Genomic DNA, 6,510 nt, shown 5'->3' on the forward strand with positions numbered 1-6,510 from the left:
TGAGGCAACAAAATCTGCAATTATATCTCAATATTACGACTGCTGTACACAAGAGAACTACATTGTTTGGCTTTCAGACGCTTTTCTCACACACACCTACACAAAAATAAAAGCCACCTTCAAATTTAACCTAGAAAGATGGATTGGCAAACACAAAATAAAACCATATAAAACACTAGAAATCTGAAAAGAGGGGGAAGCTTTTCATTTTTGGTCGAAAGGATCAGTAAGAAAAATTAATACTAAACACATCACACTGATAGACTCTTTTGCCCTTATTTACTATTTAGCAGTCTCTAAGAAGTTCATCAAGAAGGTTCTGATTCATTAAATCAAATTCTCGTTCCTTACTAATTCTAAAAGATTGGCTATACAGCAAAGCTAAGACAATAATCCATTCAACTTCAAAAATCACTTAATCACTAATTGGGGGAAACATCTTGGGTAATCTAAATCCCCAAAACTTGAGAGAGAGACAAAGAGTATGTTAGTTTGCATTAGGACAGTAAGATGAGAATTTTAATATGTCCCAAGAATTAAACACAGGGCTAAAGTGACATACACAGTTAAGTCTTCAAACCATCTGCCGCTGAGAGAGGGGATTTAGTCAAAGTCTGTACAAGGTACATACGAAAACATGATATTGAAGGTCTGCCCAGATTACCATCTAGAAAAGGGCTGAGTAAACCAAAGTAGCGCACAAGATTTATTCATACAGCCATCCAAAAAGGGAGAAGGTTTTAGGTTCTGAAAAAACATGAAATAAAATCTGCTATTCTGCTACAAAGTACCTGTCTGACAGATGAGTCATTTCAATCTATCTTGCTTGAGCATATCCTAGTTATTTAACAAGAGGGTCAGATTCCAATCAATAAGGTTCCATCTAAAGTCAATTTGTACTCTAAAACATATGACATATATACTTCTACCATTTTCTCTACCTATTCCACAAAGGAATATTAAAAAAACCATACCAATAATAAGCACCTCTATTTGTAGGTGGTCTAAAATGATACCGAGGAAAGAAAACAGCAACTTACTTCCTAATAATAAGGAATTCAGCAGGAGAAATGCATCCATAGGAAACTGACTCCCAAAGGAATCAACAATGTTCAAGACACCCATCCACCCCAAAACCATCCCTCAAATAAGCTTGTTTAAAAACAAAGAATAAAAAACACAGTTATTATATGTATTTTCATGTTATTTAATAAGCTATCTCATTTTATTTTGTATAAAAACAAACCCTCTATTCAAATTCTCTTACCTGATAAAACAAGAGATGTATTTTCTTAACAAGAAGTAGAGGTCAAGTCAATCCTGTGGGCAACCAATTAAAACCAACTTTTAGACTGCAATAGAGAATAAATGGAGGCAAAAATCAATGCAGGAAACACAAAAATACGCACAGGCCACACTGAACTGTATATTACGAAGGCGAGTATGAAACCACTGGAGTACATCTTTATGAAGTATTAGAAAAAAATATAGATACCAAAATCCCACATGTTTATTATTATTTGGTATTGCTTTCAAATGCTTTCTCTCAAAATATTATATATTTACACACATCAAGAATGTGTCATAAATTAGCCCAAGAAGAATGAATCAATTGAAAACTAAAACAGTCACAAAGCTCAACTTCACATCTGGTAATTGCTTTAATCACTTGATGATTAAACCAGTCCAGAAAATTCCATAACACAAGTCCAACTGCAATCTATCTCCTCAGATTCCCATCAAATTTTTACGAAAAAGCACAAATTCACAAAGTAACAGTTACTGGACAAATTAAATCATCAACTCAAGCGTATTCATGGAAATTACTGCCGTTACTCTTTCAAGATATTTTCCTTTGCACCAAAATAGCAATCAAACAACAAAAAAACACAAATGAAGTAAAAGTTCTGGCTGTAGGAGTAATTCCTAGTTAAAACCACCAGAGTTCAAAATATTAAGGGAAAGTTTTTTTCTTCTAACATACCAAACTTGTCCCAAGAAACTTGTTAAAAAAAAAAAATCCAGCATATTAAAGAGTACTTCCAAAGTAAAAACACATCACTCATCTTTCACTGCAATTTCTCCCAAACTGGTGAAGTTATGAACAATTCACAAGCAATTTATATGACCAAACGATTAGACAACTATATTCAAGAGTAGAAGAAAATTGTCACTGTTAGGTATTAAGATTACCCACAGAAGCCTACTTAGAATGATGATGCCTATTTTTAGCTATCTGTCAAGATCAAGACACCACCACTGAGCTTAATATGCATCACTGGAAAGACATATTCAAAAGTTTCAGTGTTACTCCAAACTTTTCTGAAGAACAAGCTAAAATAAACATCAACATCCACTCAAATTACTAAAGAACACTGAGATTGTTTTGCCACAAAGTTATGCTGTATGTCATAAACAACACTTACAAAAGTCCAGAGCATTGTGTTAAATCTTTTAATAGTTGTACAATCAATACTAATTTGTGTAGAATTCTAAAACTCTTTATTTAAAAAGCCACATCCAGTAGTTTAACAGGTCACAAAAGGCAATGTAAAACAGAAAAAAGCTTGCTTTACATAAAGTTTATGTTCAAAGAAGAGCATGAATTATTGCAGGTTTTTTCCCCTAAATGTACAAGTTTGACTAGGGTAATTTTCTAGTTAAGCACTTGTGATGATTCCTACTGGAGATTCCAATTCAAAAGGTCTGGTGGGGGGGGGGGGGGGGGTCGTGTCAGGCCATGTGCCCTGAAGGCAAGGGAAACAAGTTCCTCAGCCTCCTCCCTTTCAGACCAGAGAAGGTAAGTAAGATATGTCCACCCACAGAGGAACAAGCTTGGTATCAGCCAGTTAAGCCCAAAGGGAACATGCTATATCTACTCCCAAAAATGTCTACAGGGTTGCCAAAAACTACTAAACAAGGAGAAAAGTTAAAAGAACCAGCTGAATTTGACAAATCTCTAGCTGAAGTGTATGTAACATGTTGAATTTACATGTTACAAAATCAATCAAGACATAAATTGTTAATCTTCACTATTTCAGCAAAAGAGAAGCTCCACCTCATCCCATACCAAAGAAAAGTACACAGGAAGCTCAGGCTAGAAGCCAGAACTTCAGAACTCTTCGTACTACATCCTTTCCTTCAAATAGAAATCCTGAGAACTAAAGTACTTTTGTTTTCAACATCTCACTTGGAAAGGGACTCAATGATTTAATAGAAGCATTACTGTTTAATAGAAGCATTAGGAACCTACTCATTCCTGCATTCTAAATGTCAGCAAGCAACTAAAAGTAGGATACCAAAATGAAATATTCATTCCAATCACCTTAAGCTTTAATGAATTTTAGAAAGACTGAAAACAATTCTAAGCAATGAAACAATTCTAAGCAACAAAACATCTAAAATTCATGTTTTACCTTCTCATAGAGCTAAGGGAAAGAGAAAATGGGCTTGATTTGCCATTAAATCCACTCATATATTTTAGAACTAAAACAAGAAGCTTGCTTTAGTATACTTTGGCACTTTATCTTGAGGATTAACTCACAGTGGCTTTGTTTCCACTTTACAAATACCAGATACACGCACAAATATTTGCTACAAAATTTTAGCATATTATTATGAGAAGACAGATTTTCTTATTTACTAGCCATTCCAAAAACTTGGAATTTCAGGATAAAATGTCTGACAACAATCTTCTTTACCAGGAAGCCAAGGCATAGATAGGAACTTGACCATTTCCACTATTCATTTGGTAATAAACATCCAAAAGTGAATTTTAACTTGGTTTAATCAGTTTTTGATCACAAGAACCAGGGTACAGGTACAATCTAAGATCTTCAGATTCAAAAGAAAACAAACATAAGCACCCTTTGAATGTTCACCACAAAGATGAGTAATACAGAACCAATTACAACGGGCACCATGCTACACGCAACATAACCACATCATGGTATGCATTTGAAAAAGAACATAGCTTCATCGACTTAATTTTGTCTCCATCCCCAAATGGATCACATTTCAGGTTCTGGGACCGGTCTTAAAACAAATTTTCTGACATTGAGGGAGATATAAACATTTAATAGCATATTTCTCCACTTTCTCATTTATCTCCAGTCAGTATTCAAAGGCAGTGAATCAAAAAGACGCTCTTGCAAAAAAGACTATATTATTTTTTATATCCCCCCAAATGCCAACAAAGTTCATTGTCTTACTGGCTTTAGACTTCAAAGAAACAATATTTCTTCTAATCTAGCCAACCACATTCACCCTCACTACTGGTTTTAAGGCTTTAAATTTAATGAACTAAACTCTATGCAAACCAAAAGGTGTATGTGTGGTGGTAGTAAAATCTGACAAAACTATAAGTGATTTTTCTTAGTTGACCTAAAACACAACAACATTCACTTTTCCCACAAACATTTATCAAGCACTTACTGGCCAGGCAGAAGATCAGAGAAATGGAAGATAGTCACTGCGTTTTAGGCAGGGATATCTAAAAACATCTTTTGCGCAACCGTTACTGACAGAAGTTCTTCCTATTTCATCTAGAGAAGAAAATATTCAATAGAAGGATGGAGTGACTATCTACAAAATGGAATACAAACACCATGAATACTGTCGCTGAATTTCAACACCTGGAAAACACTGGCCCACAAAATCAAGTTTCACGTCTAAAAATTGTACCAACAACCCCCAAACTCATCATGCAAAAATCAAGTCATTTGGTATGTCAAAAAAAATGAAAGAAGTCTGGAGTTTTCTGGAATCAGCGTATAACAATATATCCAAGTAACTACCATGATGGTTTCTAAAGCTTCACATTTTTCACCTAACAGATACAAACATAAAAAAACTGAAATTATGCATCACAATCCATAAACAAAATAACCAATAATAGAGCATATAAAAGTGATATAAAAATGTATTCCCTGCTTCATTAAAATTTTCCAGTAATAATCCCGAGCACATCCTCAACTTTTACAAAACAAGCCAAACATACCATTTTCTTCAGGGATTAATTACCATAAACATAATTTTTTAACCTCCTGTAACAGTTCCTCCCAGCTTTTTAATATTCTTAGAAAACGGCTGAACACAATTTCCTTCCACTAAATCCAGAAATCCTCCACGCTATCAAAACTACCAAGTACGACCCAGTCTGGTGTATGCCTATTATTAAAATACAAAACGCAACGAGAATGGCCTATATGTCCAGACTTCTAAGATTATTTTTTTCAATTGCAAATGCTCTGAAATGCATTAACAATGTAAATTAGATAATAAAATCCAAGGAACTTCATGTTAGTACTGCATTTTACAAAAATTACACCATTTAAAACCATACAAGAAGCTCTAAAACAAATACTTGTCCGAAGTCTCTCCTTCAACAAAACCTTCAGTTGCAATCAGTTTTTTAGTAGGTTATATCGACTGGCATCACCTTAATCTTGTATATTTTGGTTCCTGTCAACTATCCCAATTTACATTATGTCATCTCTGGGAATCCGGAGCAAGAAGGGTTTTAAGATCCAGAAACCTCGCTTATGTTGTCTATTTCCACTACACAGCTTTCGGTACGTTCAGAGCTGAATAACCCAGAGTAACCCTCACAGGAGCTCGAATTTTCCACTATACGGCAAACATAGTCCACGCACTTACAATCTAGCAACTAAGCCCCCTGCACTAGTGATCTTCCTGTCACTAACCTGTGGATTATCAAAGCCGCTCCCACTCATTTTTTTCACGTGGCCGCAAACTACCATCTCCAGCCTTCAATCAAAAACTCAGTTCACTCTCCATCAAAATCACCCAGTCTCCGCATCCCATTGAACCTCCTCCACCTTAAATGCTGGAGGATCTCTCCCAAGGGACACGTAAAGTGATGCTCTTAGCAGACCCTTCCCTACGCGGGAACCAAGGGCCTAACGTCTTAACAATTCTCATAAGGCTCGCGAGGCGGACTCAACCCCATGATACCCGTGCGGCCTTCTCCAATTAACTACACACCGGAGAACGAGCCCCGCCCCAACGCTGGGCCTCAGCAGCTTTTCAAGCAACCCCCTCTACCTTCAGGCCTCCATGGCGGCCGGCCAATTCTGACTTCCTTCCTACACTCTAGGGAGAGAACCGACTACAGCTCCCTCCCCACAGGTGTGTCCAGTCCCTTTTTTCAGGGGCCTCCATCCCACTTCCGGTGGAGGGAGTGTCCTCACTATGATTATCCCCTTACTTCGGGACACAGATATAATCTCTGCCCCACATGAGAGCATAGAGAATCTTGTTCATTCGGAATGTAGCGTGTTTTCACTGCAGTTCCCGTTCGTTTGCGGGCAGCTGGAGCACCCAGCTCTGGCTTCCTCCCCTCTCAGACAACGGGGGCGTCCTCGCTATGGCCTCGGGCCCTCTTCGATAGGCAGACCATCCTCTCAGGACTGAGAGGCGCAAGTGGCGCCCCAAGACCCCCTTAGCTAAGCCCCGACCCTTTTGTGTAGGGCGCTCGCTGCGGCGGGG

General features: G+C 37.4%; 1 protein-coding gene across 1 annotated transcript in view; it reads right to left on the reverse strand.

Annotated features, from left to right (window-relative positions):
- RBM12 (RNA binding motif protein 12) overlaps positions 1–6,510 on the reverse strand; it is a 38,309-nt gene that overhangs the window by 31,420 nt on the left and 379 nt on the right. The window contains exon 2 of the mRNA XM_010855017.1: positions 1,268–1,352. The gene's annotated coding sequence lies outside the window, so the exon portion shown is untranslated. The remainder of the gene's footprint in view (positions 1–1,267; positions 1,353–6,510) is intronic.

This window comes from Bison bison, unplaced genomic scaffold (assembly GCF_000754665.1).
Source record: "Bison bison bison isolate TAMUID 2011002044 unplaced genomic scaffold, Bison_UMD1.0 scf7180017864352, whole genome shotgun sequence".
Lineage (NCBI taxonomy): Eukaryota > Metazoa > Chordata > Mammalia > Artiodactyla > Bovidae > Bison > Bison bison.